At 40.5% G+C, this 16,095-nt stretch overlaps 1 protein-coding gene across 2 annotated transcripts in view; it reads right to left on the reverse strand.

Annotated features, from left to right (window-relative positions):
* The window catches only part of FBXL4 (F-box and leucine rich repeat protein 4), a 69,103-nt gene extending 55,504 nt beyond the window's left edge, over nt 1–13,599 (reverse strand). The window contains exons 1-2 of one of the 2 annotated variants that reach the window (XM_037520138.1): nt 13,528–13,599; nt 3,455–3,554 (exon numbers count right to left, since the gene is read on the reverse strand). The gene's annotated coding sequence lies outside the window, so the exon portion shown is untranslated. The remainder of the gene's footprint in view (nt 1–3,454; nt 3,555–13,527) is intronic. The other variant, XM_037520139.1, reaches the window with a different exon arrangement.
* Between the last annotated feature and the right edge of the window lie 2,496 nt (nt 13,600–16,095).

A 16,095-nucleotide genomic window follows, 5' to 3' on the forward strand; every position in this document is an offset into this window, starting at 1 on the left:
TAGAAGATCTATGGTTTTAGAATAACCCTAAATCTTCAGTAGATACACAATATATATTTAACTAAAACTTAGGATATTAAAAATTAGGGATATCTGGTAGAGGACAATTTTAAGGGACTCACTGAAGGGAGGGGAATCTAATTATTAATATCATAAAGTAAATGTGAATTTACTTTAACACTAGTTATATATTTTTGTACATTAAATAGAGCATTTTACCTAAAATATATTGAATTACAGTGAGCCTTCCTAACAAAAATACATGATCACAGGTACATCACTGCTAGCCACACAAGCTAAAAGAACAATTAAGGAAGATGATGCAATATGATAAATTAACTTTAGGGTAAAATTTTTTTTTTTGAGGCATGTTTTATTTATTTATTTGTTTGTTTTTGTTTATACATGCACTGGGTACAGTCAGAAGCACGGGAGGGTGAGAGAATTCACCAGAGCCAGAGCGGGGAGCAGAGCAGGCAGAAGGACCGAAGTACACTGCTGAGGGGAGTAGCGGGCGGCAGGAGAAGTCTGCGCGCCATGCGGGACCCTCCTCCAGTGGACGGGGAGCAGCCGGGGATCGAACCGGCGCCACAGAGGCCGCGGGCAGCTTTGCAACCCAGCGCTCAACCGCTGCGCCACCGGGGAGGCCCAACTTTAGGGTAAAATTTACATTGCAAAAAATGTACTGAGTTTTAAGTGTACAGTTCAATGTGTTCTGACAAAGACATATACTAATCTAACCACCACCAGAACCAAGATACATAATATTTCCATCAGCCTAAAAGGTTCCCTGGTGCCACCTTCCAATTACCAATCCACATCCTGTGCCAGATAAAAACTGACCTGCTTCTTATAAATCAGATCTTTTATTCAAAAGTTACATATATATATATATATATACTTTTTAAAGATTTATTTATTTATTTATTTATACAAGCACTGGGTACAGTCAGAAGCGCTGGAGGGTGAGAGAATTCACCAGAGCCAGAGCGGGGAGCAGAACAGGCAGACTGGTGAAATACACTCTGCTGAGGGGAGCAGCAGGCAGCAGGAGAGGTCTGCGTGCCATGTGGGGCCCTCGCCCGGCAGCCGGGGATTGAACTGGCGCTGCAGAGGCTGCGGGCAGCTTCGCAGCCCAGCGCTCAACCGCTGCGCCACAGGAGAGGCCCAAAAGTTACATATAAGTGAGATGATATGTATGTACATGTTTGTGTCTATATTATTTTGCTCATAATTTTGAAATTTACACATGCTGTGTATATCAGTAGTTTGTTCCCTATTACTGCTGAAAGCCACTAATTAGATGGACATAGCCATTCACCTATATTAATAGACATTTGGGTTATTTCTAGTGCCGAAATGTTTCCAAAATGGTTTAGCATTTTACATTTATAAAATATAAACATATGAGTTCTGGTAGTTCCACAGTTTGTCAATAACTAATAGTCTTTAGCCATGTCAGTGGATGGGTGGTGATAGCTCATGATATTAATTTGCATTTCTCAATTGACTGATAATGAAATAGAATATATTTTTATGTTTTCATTTGCTATTTGTATCTTCTTTAGTGAAATATCTATTTTACCCATTTTAAAAACCAGGTTTTAGTTTCTTATTATTGAATTATCATTTCAGATACAAACTCTTTTTACAGGAAATATTTTACAAATATTTTCTCCCATTTCTTATCTTTCCATTTATTTGATATCTTGTGAAAAGTTTTCAGTTGTTATTAATTCAAGTTCATCATTCTTTTTATTATGGCATAGTTCTGTGTAGCCTAGCAAACATTTTATTCAGAACAGTATCAGCATAGTTTCAAAAAGGTAAACCCTGAGAGAGAAAACTGGGTATCTTAAATCTGGGAATAGTTCATTACACATCAATCAAATTTTATGATAATATCATACCGAATGCTGCAAACACTTCTAATGTTTGCAAAATGGTATAGCCACTTTGGAAAAGTTCAGCAGTTTATTTTAAAGGTCAACATAATCCTTACCCTAGCATCCAGTAATTTACTCAAGTGTACTGAAGACTTACATTCAAAAATCTGAACACAAATGTTCATAACAAATGTAGTCATAACCACTCCAACCAGGAAACATCTACTGTGTGCTTCAGTGGGTGAAGAGATAAAACAGTGGTACAGCCATACAAGGGCATACATAAGAAAAAAGGAAAGAACCACTGATATAGGCAATAACACAGATGAAATCTTAAAAGGCATTTTGTAACTCAAAGACGCCACACCTAAAGGTGACATATTATAAAACTGCATTTATATGATATTCTAGAAGAGGTAAAACTAATGGAGGAGGCAAATAGATCAAAGTTTGCCAGGGGGTTAGGGACAAAAACAGGGAGTGATTACAATGACTACACAAAAGAATTCTTAGGGTGATGGAACTATTATGTATTACTATTATGTATTATGTATTACTATTATGTATTAGTTATACATAACTATTATGTATTAAGTATTACTATAGTTCTCAGTCGCTGTTACAAAGTTAATTCAAAGCAAAGTCAATTTGGGGATTTGATACCCAGGTATCAGTTTGTTTATGGGCATCACAGTTTATTAGTTTGTTCTTAACCCACAAACCCTAAAAGAAATCTACCTGTTGGCATTTACTGCCCATGCACTAAGCCCATGGCAAAGCTTGACCACAGAGCCCCCAACCCTCTCCTGGCTTTAGGAGCTACCTATCTGGAAAAGAAAATAGTGACTTCAAGACAAGAGAGATTCCTGACCAGGAACAAATAAGTCATTGTAGACTGCACTTTTATATATATAAGGGAACTGGCCATCTTAAAGACAGGGAAACAAGGGCAATCAGAACAAATGGTCTCCAATAAAAGTTAATACAAAAAAATGAGAACAGTTTAAAAAAATTGGTATCTTTATTTGAATTAGTACAATAAAGGATCCATAAAACAAATACAAGCTAATTTAAAAATAAATATAAAAAACTTCTTGGAAATTAAAAACATGGTGGCCAACATAAATTGAAAATGAAAAATACAAGTGATCTGGAAAACAGAAGCAATAAATGAATATAAAATGAATTCAAGAAGAGAATAAAAATTATGAAAACTTCAAAGAAATGCTAGAATATATGGAATGTTTAAGAACTTCTATAGAAAAAAAAAACAATGGTAGTATATCTCATGACATCAATAGTAAAGATGTTTTTGGAGACTTGATCCCTACAGCAAAGGAAATAAAAGCAAAAATAAACAATTGGAATTACCACAAATTAAAAAAAATTTAACACAGAGAAAGAAAAATACAAGCAGATTAAAAATATACCCTACTGAATATGAGAAAAATATTTACACATTACAACCAACAAGGGGTTAATATCAAGATATCCAAAAAACTTATTGAACAATAACAAACAAACAGTCCAATTAAGAAAGGGGCAGCACATTTGAATGGACAACTCACCAGAGAGGATATCCAGAAGATGGTTTCATGGAAAAATGTTCACCATCCTTTTTAATAAAGGAGATGCAGGTCAAAGCCACAATGTGCTGTCATCTCAGACCTGTGAGAATGTCACATATTAAAAACAAGTGTTGGAAGAAGAAAGTGGCCATAAAAGAGGACGAGAAGGGAGGGAAGCTCAGAACCCTGCTCCCCTCCCCCGCCACAGAGGCGGCACTCTCCAACCAGCAGAGAGGAGGAAACAACAAACCAAAACGGCCCACAAGAACAAACTACGCAGCAAGCAGGACTGGGAGTGGAAAGGAACTATTGCAGCCACCACACCCCGTGAACGGGAGCTGAGGCGAACCCTGCAGGATCCGCCACGGCGGTGAGCGAACGGCTCCTGGCGCCATTAGAGAAGAACAAAGACCCCGGGAGACGCGCACCCAGCCCGGGCTGCCAGTAAGCTGGCTCGGGAAAGCGGCTCACTCGGGGAGCTTGAAAAGCAAGTGCAGACCTGGATCGCGGCTGCCCAGGTCCCCGCGCCTGCGACCTAGGCTTGCGGGGAGACACACTGAGGTCCTCACTGAGGTGAAGGTCCCTCCCTGAGTGAGCAGGAACCAGGCGCCCAGGCACGGGAGCAGTGCAAAAGGCGCCATTCCCGCGCCACTGATCTGGGCTACAGCCCCCGTCCTGGAACTGAGGGCTTTGAACTGAGACCCGGGGCACGAAAATTCAGGGCGTGGTTTCTCCACGACGGTGGGGCACAAGGCAGACACAGCACCCCAAAGCTGTTGAGGTGTACCCTACCATTCCCGCTCTGTTCTCTGTCCCACGGGGTGGGGGGAGGCGAAAAACAGCCCCCCAAGGCCAATAGGAGAGATCTCTGGCGCCACCTAGCGACCAGGAAAAAAAAAAGTCACTAACACCCCATAAAACAGGACATTTCTTAAGACTGCTTGAAAAGGGCAGAAGGTTTCTGGAGGACCCAGTGGCCAGCCGGGAAGTTATTCCACGCCAGGCCCCTTCCGACCAGCAGTCTGAGCCCACAGAGGGAGCAGGCACCCACGTCCGGGGCAGACCGGGGGCGCAGAAGAGTGTGCCTGAAACCTGAGGCGCAGGGACTGCATCCCGCTTCGCCATTTGAGAACAGGGACATTTCTTCAGTAAAAACTGCCTAAAACCAGCAGAAAGCTCCCCCAGAAGACAGAGATGGCTCCTGGAAGAGCCAGAGGGGAGCGGAGAAGTTCACCCAAGATGTCAGTCAGTCCGAGCAACACAGTGTCCCAACGCATACGACAAATTAGAAAACAGACAGTAGGGAGTAGAAGAACCACACGCAACCTAACAACTCCTCAGGAAAGAAGCACACCACAAAAAGAAAACCACTCCCCAGATTGCAACGACAGCAACTTGGAAGAACTTCTGAGCCTTCCAGAATGAGAATTTAAAATTGCCATGATTAAAAAAGTGATAGATCAGAAAAGGAAATTGAGTCCCTAAAGAGGGAAGTAAGAGAAATGCAGGAGATCAAAGAATTAATGGAGGAACTAAAGAACTCTGGGAAAAGCAATGAAAGCAGAATAGATGAAATGGAAGAACGAATAAGTAATCTTGAAGACACAGAAATAAAAAGAACCAAAACAGAAAAGGAAAGAGAAGTACGAAGGAAAAAGAATGAAGAAAGACTTCGGGAACTATCTGACTCCATGAGGAAAGGAAATATAAGAGTTATAGGAATTCCAGAAGGAGAGGAGAGAGATGTAGGAACAGAGAAAATATTCATGGATATAATTGAAGAGAACTTCCCAAATGAGAAGAAGGAGCTGAAAATTGATATATAAGAAGCAAGAAGAACACCAAACTTCCACGACGAAAGGAAAAACACAGCAAGACACATAATAGTAAAGCTCCCAAGAATCCAGGACAAGGAAAAAATAATGAAGCTGACAAGAGGGAAGAAACAGATAACATTCAAAGGAAAACCAATCAGGCTGACATCAGACTTCTCTGAAGAAACACTACGGGCAAGGAGAGAGTGGAGGGACATAGTCAACAGACTCCAAGAAAACAGATGCCAACCAAGAATACTCTATCCCGCAAAGCTCTCTTTCCTCCATGAAGAAAGAATATGGACCTTCCCAGACAAAGAGAAACTCCGGAATTTCATTGCGACTAAACCCCCACTCCAAAAAATACTACAAGGAATCCTAAAGCCAGAACCTCAGAGGGACGAATAACAACGAAAGAAGACCAAAAAAAAAAAAAAAAGTTATTAAAAGAATAAATAAATAAAATCAAAGGAAAGACAAACATAATGGCAAATACAGATGCTAACATATCAATATTAACTCTAAATGTAAATGGACTAAACTCTTCAATAAAAAGACACAGAGTTGCAGCCTGGATTAAGAAACAAACCCAACCTTTTGCTGTCTCCAGGAAACACATTTAGCTACAAAAGATAAAAATAGGCTCAAAGTCAAAGGATGGAAAACAATCCTACAAGCAAATGGGCCAAAAAAGAAAGCAGGAACAGCTATACTTATATCAGATAAAACAGACTTCAAACTCAAAAAAATAAAAAGAGACCCCAATGGTCACTACATTATGATTAAGGGGACAATACTTCAAGAAGAAATAACACTCATTAACATATACTCACCAAACGAAAGAGCACCAAAATATATCAGACAACTGTTGTCCTCTCTGAAAACAGACATCAGAGAAAACACATATGTAGTGGGAGACTTCAACACACCACTATCAACAATGGATAGATCAACAAGACAAAAAATAAGTAAAGAAACTAAAGCTCTAAATAAGGACCTAGAGCATTTGGGCTTAACAGACATCTATAGAACACTAAACCCAAAAAAAACGGAGTACACATTTTTCTCAAGCGCACACGGATCATTCTCCAGGATCGATCACATACTGGGGCACAAGACAAACATCAACAGATACACCAAGATTGAAATCATACCAACCATCTTTTCTGACCACGAAGGCATCAAACTAGAAATAAATCATAAAAAGAAGGCAAGGAACTATCCTACCTCATGGAGATTAAAAGCCACACTACTGGAAGACCACTGGACTAACGAGGAGATCAAAGAAGAAATTAAAAAATTCTTTGAATTGAATGACAAGGAGGACACCAATATCCTAAATGTATGGGATGCAGCAAAAGCAGTAATAAGAGGAAAATATATAGCAATAGAAGCTCACATCAAAAAACAAGAAAGAACTCAAAGAAACAACCTAATCTCGAAGCTCAAAGATCTAGAAAAAGAACAACAAAAAAACCCCAGAACCAGTAGAAGAAAAGAAATAATAAAAACCAAAGCAGAAATAAATGAAATTGAAACTAAAAAAACAATCCAAAAGATCAATGAAACCAAGAGCTGGTTCTTTGAAAAAATAAATAAAATAGACAAACCCCTAGCCAGGCTCACAAAGGAAAAAAGGGAGAAAGCACAAATACACAGAATCATAAATGAAAGAGGAGAAATCACAACGGACACAGCAGAAATCAAAAGAATAATCAGTAACTACTATGAACAGTTATATGGAAACAAGTTCAACAATCTAGAGGAGATGGACAAATTCCTACAACTCTACAATCACCCAAAGCTAGATAAAGAAGAAATAGAACACCTAAACAGACCAATTACAAGCAGCGAAATTGAAATGGTAATTAAAAACCTCCCCAAAAACAAAAGCCCAGGACCTGATGGATTTACAAATGAATTCTACCAAACATTCAGAGACGAATTAGTGCCTATCCTTCACAAACTCTTCCAAAAAATTGAGAAGGAAGGGACAATACCAAACACGTTCTATGAAGCCAATATTACACTAATACCAAAACCGAATAAGGACAACACAAAAAAGGAAAACTATAGGCCAATCTCCCTAATGAACACTGATGCAAAAATCCTCAATAAAATTTTAGCTATCAGAATCCAACAATGTATCCATAAGATAATTCACCACGACCAAGTTGGATTCATTCCAGGGGCACAAGGATGGTTTAACATCCGAAAATCAATCAACGTTATCCAACACATCAACAAAAAGAAATATAAAAACCATATGATAATATCAATAGATGCTGAGAAAGCTTTCGACAAAGTGCAACACCCATTCATGATAAAAGCCCTTGAAATTCTTGGGATACAAGGAACATACCTCAACATCATAAAGGCCATCTATGACAAGCCAACAGCCAGTATCATTCTCAATGGTGAAAAGCTGAAAGCAATTCCATTAAGATCTGGAACAAGACAAGGATGTCCACTCTCACCACTGCTTTTCAATATAATACTGGAAGTCCTAGCCAGAGCAATAAGACAAGAGAAAGACATCCAAGGAATCCAAATAGGAAAAGAAGAAGTCAAACTATCACTATTTGCAGATGATATGATAATATACATAGAGAACCCCAAAATCTCCACAGAAAAACTAATTCAACTCATCAATCAGTTCAGTAAAGTGGCAGGATACAAAATCAACACGCAAAAGTCAGTAGCCTTCCTATACACAAACAATAAATCTGAAGAAGAAGAAATCAAAAAAACCACCCCTTTTATTATCGAAACAAAAAAAATCAAATATTTGGGAATAAATCTAACAAAAGAGGTAAAGGACCTATACAAAGAAAACTATAAAACACTGTTAAAAGAAATAGAAGAAGACACAAAGAAATGGAAAGACATCCCCTGCTCATGGATTGGAAGAATAAACATTATTAAAATGGCCATCCTACCAAAAGCAATATACAGATTCAATGCTATTCCAATCAAAATCTCAATGGCATTCTTCAAAGAAATAGAACAATTATTGATGAAATTCATATGGAATCACCAAAAACCCCGAATAGCCAAAGCTCTACTGAAAAAAAAAGAAGGAAATGGAGGCATCACACTCCCAGACTTCAAACTATACTACAAAGCCATAATCATCAAAAGTGCATGGTATTGGAACAAGAACAGACATACAGACCAATGGAATCGAATAGAAAATCCAGAAATAAACCCACAGATTTATGGTCAACTAATCTTTGACAAAGGAGCGAAGACTATGCATTGGAGCAAAGAAAGTTTGTTCAATAAATGGTGCTGGGAAAACTGGGTCGCTACATGCAAAAGAATGAAGCTTGACCACTACCTCACACCATACACAAAAATCAACTCAAAATGGATTAAAGAACTAGACATAAGACCTGAAACCATAAAATACATAGAAGGAAATATAGGCGAAACACTACGGGATTTGCACATCAAAGACATCTTTACAGACACATCACCCAAAGCAGTGATAGTGAAGAGAAAGATAAACAGCTGGGACTACATCAAATTAAAGAGCTTCTGCACAGCAAAAGAGACAATAACAAAAACAAAGAAAAACCCCACCAACTGGGAGAACATTTTTGCACCCAACACTAATGATAAAGGACTGATCACAAAAATCTGCAAAGAGCTGATGAGACTCAGCAACAACAAAGAAAATAATCCAGTCAAAAAATGGGCAGAAGAGCTAAAAAGAAACTTCTCTGAAGAGGAAATGCAAATGGCCAACAGACATATGAAAAAATGTTCAACATCACTTGTCATCAGGGAAATGCAAATCAAAACTACCATGAGATACCATCTCACACCAGTGAGAATGGCACATATTAAAAAAACTAGCAACAACAAATGTTGGCGAGGATGTGGAGAAAAAGGAACTCTTGTGCACTGTTGGTGGGAGTGCAAACTGGTCCAACCACTATGGAGAGCTGTGTGGAGATTTCTGGACCTACTAAACATAGAGCTTCCATATGATCCAGCAATTCCACTCCTAGGTATTTACCCAAAGGACACAGAAACATCAATTCCAAAGAGCACCTGCACTCCTATGTTTATAGCAGCACTGTTTACAATAGCTAAGCTTTGGAAACAACCCAAATGCCCAAAAATAGATGACTGGATCAAGAAGATGTGGTACATATATACCATGGAATATTACTCAGCATTCAAAAAAGATAAACACATGCAATTTGCAGCAACATGGATGGCACTGGAAGGGATCATGCTCAGCGAAATAAGCCAAAAAGAAAAAGAAAAATACCGGATGGTCTCACTCATAGCAGGAATCTAGAAAACTTAAATAAGGGACCAGGAAAATGAATATAAGAAAGTGAAAATCAAAATCAACAAAAAACTATGAACCAGAGACACTTTTTGGGGGGTGGGGGGCGGGAGGGGAGGGTTTGGGGTCAGAATGGGGCGTTTGCAATTGTATGGGGGAATATAAAAATAAAATTTAATATTTAAAAAAATAAATAAATAAATAAAAAATAAAAACAAGTGTTGGAGAGAAAGCAAAGAAGAACCCTATTATTATGCTGTTAGTGGGAATATAATCTGGTGCAGTCCGTTTTGAAACAATTCTAAAAACCAAAAAAAAAAAAAAAAGGAAATACCCCATGATCCAGCAATCCACTCTTAGGCATCTATCTGAAGAACATGAAACCAGCAACTCAAAATACTATATGCTCTACAATGCTATTATACTGTTATTTACAACACCCAAATTTTCAACAGAGGACTGGATTATGATGTGGTATATCCACACCAAGGAGTATTATTCAGGTGTAAGTAAAACAAAATGTTGCCATTTACAGCAAGATAGAATTCAAGAGAATTATGTGCAGTAATACAAGTCAAAACAAAGTCAAATATTGGACTTTACATAGGTGATGATCTGACTAAGCAAAATACTTATAAAACACTTAAACTAGCAGATACTAAAAGAGTAAGTGAGGCTTCTGAGATTAAGAGGAAAAAGAGGTCAAAAGGATATAAGGGATGATGGTGGGGGAAAACAAAGAATCCAAATGTTCTTATGCTCTATTTTAAAACTTTTCATCCTTCATAGTATTTGAATAGCTTTGAGGATCTATAAACATTAAAAAAAAAAAAAAGTTCAGTTGAGATGGTAAAATACAACTGGAACTGAAGCCACCCCAGCCATCACTTTTTTTTTTAAAGATTTATTTTATTTATTTATGCATACAAGAGCTGGGGTGTAGGCCAGAGGTGAGGGGAGGGGTCAATGAGAGAATTCACCAGAGACAGAGTGGGGAGCAGAACAGGCAGATATACTGAAATACACTGCTAAGGGGAACAGCGGGCAAGACAGGAGAGGTCTGCTGAGCCATGTGGGTCACCTCCCTGGCCAGGGATTGAACTCATACCTAGTGGCTGCTGATAGCTGATCGCACTGAGACTTTAACCCCTGCACCATCAGGCAGGCCCCCCCAACCATTACTTCTACAAGCACTTATAGAGCTACTCAACATCCTGAATTATAGGTGATCAGGACAGACACACCATACTTATTAATAATATACAATGCAAAGCCAAAAGACATGCAGATTTTTGAGTCAAGCAGCTTCTTTATGAAGAACTCTGATGAGCAACTCTACAAGGGAAATTCTGATTTAGGAACAGAGATTTATTTAACAATAGTTAATGAATCAACTAACTAGGGAAATGGTAGGCTAAAAAAATTCTCAAGAGTAGGTAAAAAACTTTAAAAGTGACAGGGGATAAAAAAGGATATCAACATACCCCCCATTAATGTTCATTCCAAAAATATTTAGTGATGTCCACAATATGCCAGCCAGTTTGAATCACTAGATATTATAACACATTATAGCTGTCCCTCAGTATCCTTGGAGGATTGGTTCCAGGACTCCGTGGATACTAAAATCTACCAATGCTCAACTCTCTAAAACAGAAAGGCAGAGTACTTGCTCACAACCTATGCACATCAGGGGCCTCCCTGGCTGTGCAGGGGTTAAAGTGTCAGCACTATCAAGCCACAGGCCAGCCACTGCAGCTTGCATATGATCACAGGCCAAGGAGCTAACCCACATGGGGAGGAGCTAACCCACATGGCTATCTAGGGACAGAGAGCTAACCCACCCTGCCTCGCCTGCTACTCTCTTCTGCAGTGTATTTCAGTAGATCTGCCTGTTCTGTTCCCCACTGTCTCAGGTGAATTCTCTCACCACCCACACCCCCCCCTCCCACGACATACACTCCTGTTCTTCTATGCATAAATAAAAATCTTTTAAAAAAACCCAAAACTTATGCACACCATTCCATGTACTTCAATACCTAACACAACATAAATGCTTTGTAAATAGTTGTTATATTGTATTGTTTAGGGAACACCACCAACAAAAAAGTCATAGTAAGATTGGTTGAATCTAACTAAGGATGTGGAACCCACAGATGCAGCTGACAGTATAAAACTAGATATAAGACTAGCATGATGGCATAGGATACCAGCGACCACCTGTAACAACAGTTCAGAAAAAGTTCCAAAAATTAAAGCCTAGACTACAGTATTTGCTACTAGTAGGGGAAAAGGAATTCAAAAGATGATGAGGTCATTGGCTAACAATTTTGGAAGGGGAAAAAAACTTTTCTCACACTGAAATATTGCTGAGGTAAGTTAAAAACTTAGATACGAAGAATAAGATCATTAAAATATAAGAAAAGACAGGGTGGTTTTTATACACAACTCATGTGGCAGAAGGTCTAAGAGGACTCCAGGAAGGTGGAGAATGTTGATTCCAGGACAATTAAGAAGACAACGCAACTATCCCAATAAGAAAGAAGGGGCATTTTATGTTAACAGATTGATCTTATTTGGATTGATCTTATTTGGAAGTAAAAGGTAAGTAGTTAGCAACATCTTAAGATGTCATTGTACAGTGGCCTATAACTGCATTACTGCATCATGGCATTAGTAAAAAGAAATTAACCAAGTTAATTTCTCTGACCATGTTAATTTTAGCTGATCTCTGAATTTTCAAATCTGTAAGAGAAGGGAAGAGGCTGAAAACGCAGAGCTCAGGAAAGCCAAATTTTGAGAATTTTTTTTAATGTAGTACTCAGAAAGAAATGAGGAAAAAGAATTCCTTAAACAATTAAAGTGCCCACTGTTGGATGATGCATGCTGCCATTTGAAAGACAACTACACTTCCCTTTCCCCCCACCCCCCAGAATAAATTATCAATAAAGGCCTATAGGAGCATTGATGTATCAGGAAAGTCTCCCTCTACTCACCCAACAGATACAATACATGCGACAATAGAAACATAATGTGGGCTTTAAAGAAACAATGTGTTTATATTCTGAATTTGAGAAGCTTAAGTGATGGTGTGAAGATATGTATTAGTGGACGGTTGAACCTATAGCCCCCGAAGATGCACCGATGGACACCAACTTGATCTCAGTAAACATGATTTAAAAAAGAAAAATTAAAAAACCAAATAGTGCACACCAGAAAGCAGCAAAGGCAGTTTGTCATATAACAGAAGCAAGATATCTGCACCTGGTGCTGGTGAGTCCTCCGGGGCAGAGAGCCAAGACTCAACTACCTGCCCCACAGGTTTCTATCATCTTGACTTTCTATTTGTCTCTCTCAAGCAGTGAGTGCAACCGAGGCTGAAGTGGCAATGGGCGTTTGGGAAACCAGGGAAATGCAAAATCACTCCCAATGGAAACAGGTTGACAAGGAGGCCAAGTGGGTGGTCATCTCACCCTACACGCTAATAAGGCCACCCCTTAACTCAGAAGCAAGCTTGTTGCCGGGTATCTTGTGGCATTCCTGAAGACACAGGCCTGGTTAGGAAAAATCCATGGGGTGCCAAAGAGAAAGAAGGGCGCACGCACAGGCAACACGCACACAGGTGGGCAGGGCCCCGACTCGGGCTGCAGAGTCAGCACGGCCCGCAGACACCGAGCTGTAAACACCCTGGGCCCTGCCAGCCCGGGCGACGCCTCGGGCCCTGCGGACCGGCGGGTGCAGCAGAGCAGCGCCCAAGGCCACTAAGCTGCTTCCAGGCCCCCCGCCCCCCGCAAGGCAGCAAGCGCGGCGCGGGCGGCCCCGGCGGGGCGACGGGCGGGGACCTCGGCCCGGAGCCCGGGCTCGGAAGGAACGGCGCTCCGTCCTGGCCCGGCCCCGCCCCGGCGCCGAGGGAGGAAGACGGAGACCTGCAGGAGGGAGAAGCAGAGGAAGGGCCGTACCCTGCAGGGTCCGGGAGAGGCGCGCGCCGGGGGCTTCGCCAGGCCAGCGACCAGGCGACACCGCGAGGCCGAGCGCGGGGGCGGCTCCCAGACTCCCGCGCTGCGGCGCGGCGGCGGCGAGCCCGGCCCAGCGCGACCCGGAAGGAAGACGCGGCCGCGGGGCCGGGGGCGGGGCTAGGAGCGGAGGGGCGGGGCTAGGAGCGGAGGGGCGGGGGTGTGGGCGGGGCGATGGGCGGGGCGGGGCGGTACGGGGGCGGGGCGCTGCCTTCGCGGGAGGCCATCGGCGCGTCGGGACCGCCCCCTCCCAGGCAGAGCGGTGCAACTTCCTACTGGCTGCCCAGTCCCGGGCGTGTCTTGCGAATTGCTGCTTACTCCACGGCGGGGGAATCCACTCAGCTGCAAATCCAAAGCGGAACTCAGCCCGTCCACGCCGTCTGCGTGTAGTGCGCAGTTGGTGGGTCGGGTATTGCGTAGGACTGACCGGCGGTGAGGTCCTCAGAAGAAAGTGGAATTTAAATGATTGGCGCTCTTAAGGCATAACTCATGCTTAGAGCAGAACCTCTTCTGCCCCAGATACAAACCGTTCCCGCGGTCTTATTTCCCCCCAACGTTCGGAAGTCTCTGATCACTGCTTCGGATGCACATGCTGTCATGATCTCTCTTACTCAATTATATTTATTTTCAGTAGGTAACAATATCACCCACCCACCCATCCCTTTTTTTTTTAGTTTGTGTCCTATTTATCTTGCTGCATGGTTTCCAGTAAGATGAGAAACATCTAATAACGAAGACATTAACTACACGTTATTTTTTATCTAATTGCTCTTAAAGAGGTAAATGGTAAGATTTGTTTCTAAATTAAACATGTGAACTGAACACTTTATGATAAGCAGTATATATTGTATATAAAATGGAAATTTTATAAAGGAATTGAAACTTAATCCCTATCCCACCCCTAGAACCACGAGGGTGACCAACATTTAATTATTTGCTTCCAAAAAACATGAAAAGGTGGGAGAATTGACTTTCTTATGGGGAAATCTGGTATATACTACCTTGACCAGAGGAACGTTAACACCACTATTGAGAAATCACATCTGACATGTGATGAGAAGGGCAGGTCATTTGTGATATTCTTCTTCAAATCTGCAAATCCAGTCTAATCTTGAGGAAACATGAGAAAAACCAGGTGTCCTACAAAAGACCTGAACAAACTATCCAGTTAAAAAAGAAAAACTAAAAACTAAAAAATTATCACAGGCCTGACAGAAACTTAAAGATAGGCCCACTAAATGTAATATAATATTTTGAATAAGATCTGGCACATGAAAAGGACATTAGTGGAAATTGGTGAAATCAGAACGAATGAAGAGTGGAATTGTATGAATAGTAATGTGCCAACATTAGTTGTTACAAATGTACTATTGTAATGGTAACAATAAAAGGAAAAATGCATGAGTGATACATGGGACTTCTCTGTACCAGTGGCAACTTTTCTGCAAATTTCAATCTATTCTAAAACCAAAAGTGAATTACAAATAATAAATTAATTTATTAATATGTAAATAAAACTGACTTTTCAGTTGCCAGTGAGACTTAATTGAGTTGAAGCCTGTAGACCTCAGACTCAATCTAACTAAAATAGTTTCTCATTTCTAACATAATTCTTAAGTAAACTTTTTGTTAAAGATTTATTTATTGATGCATACAAGAGATGGGGTATAGGCTAGAGGCGTGGGGGCCGGTGAGAGAATTCACCAAAGATACAGAAGGGAACAGAACAGGCAGATCTACTGAAATACACTGCTGAGGGGAGTAGCGGGCAAGACAGGAGAGGTCTGCTGCGCCATGTGGGTTGCTCCCTGGTGGGGCGGGGATCAAACTCGTGCTGCAGAGGCTGCAGATTGCTTCATAGTGCAGTGCTTAACTCCTTGCACCACCAGGGAGGCCCTTAAGTAAACTTTTCATTGAAGTACAACACATAGTCGGGAAAGGAAGCAAAATTAAGTGTAGAGTTTGATGAAAAGTGAACATACCCATGTATTAATCTTTTAGATCAAAAAGTAATTACTAGTACTAAGAAGCCACCTTGCTTGCTTTTCTAAATCTTTCCCTTTTACTCCTCTCCAAGGATAACCATAACCCTTCTTCTAATACAATTGATTAATTTTGCTAAGTTTTCCCCATTATGTAGATGGATTTATACAGTATACACTCCTGAGTTTGGCTTCCTTCTCTCAACATTGTGCTTTTGAGAGTTATTCATGTTGAGCAAAGCAGTAGTTCCTATTGTATAAATTTGTCATAATTTATCTATTTTACCCCTGACGGACACTATTGTTTTCAGTTTTGATTATTATAAACAATTCTGCAAAAACCATTCTTATATATTTTGGTATATACTTTTTCATCCCTCTCCATATATTTTCATTTCCTTGGTGCCTAAGAAATAAGTAGACAGGACTGTTATTTGTTTTGCTATTTTTATTTTGTTTCTAAAGGAACAAAGTACTGATTGGGAAGTAGTTAAATTTATGTTTGAGGGAAGGAAAAGATTACCAGAAAATT

This window comes from Talpa occidentalis, unplaced genomic scaffold (genome assembly GCF_014898055.3).
Source record: "Talpa occidentalis isolate TD23 unplaced genomic scaffold, MPIMG_talOcc4v2.1 talOcc4.2, whole genome shotgun sequence".
Taxonomy (NCBI): domain Eukaryota; kingdom Metazoa; phylum Chordata; class Mammalia; order Eulipotyphla; family Talpidae; genus Talpa; species Talpa occidentalis.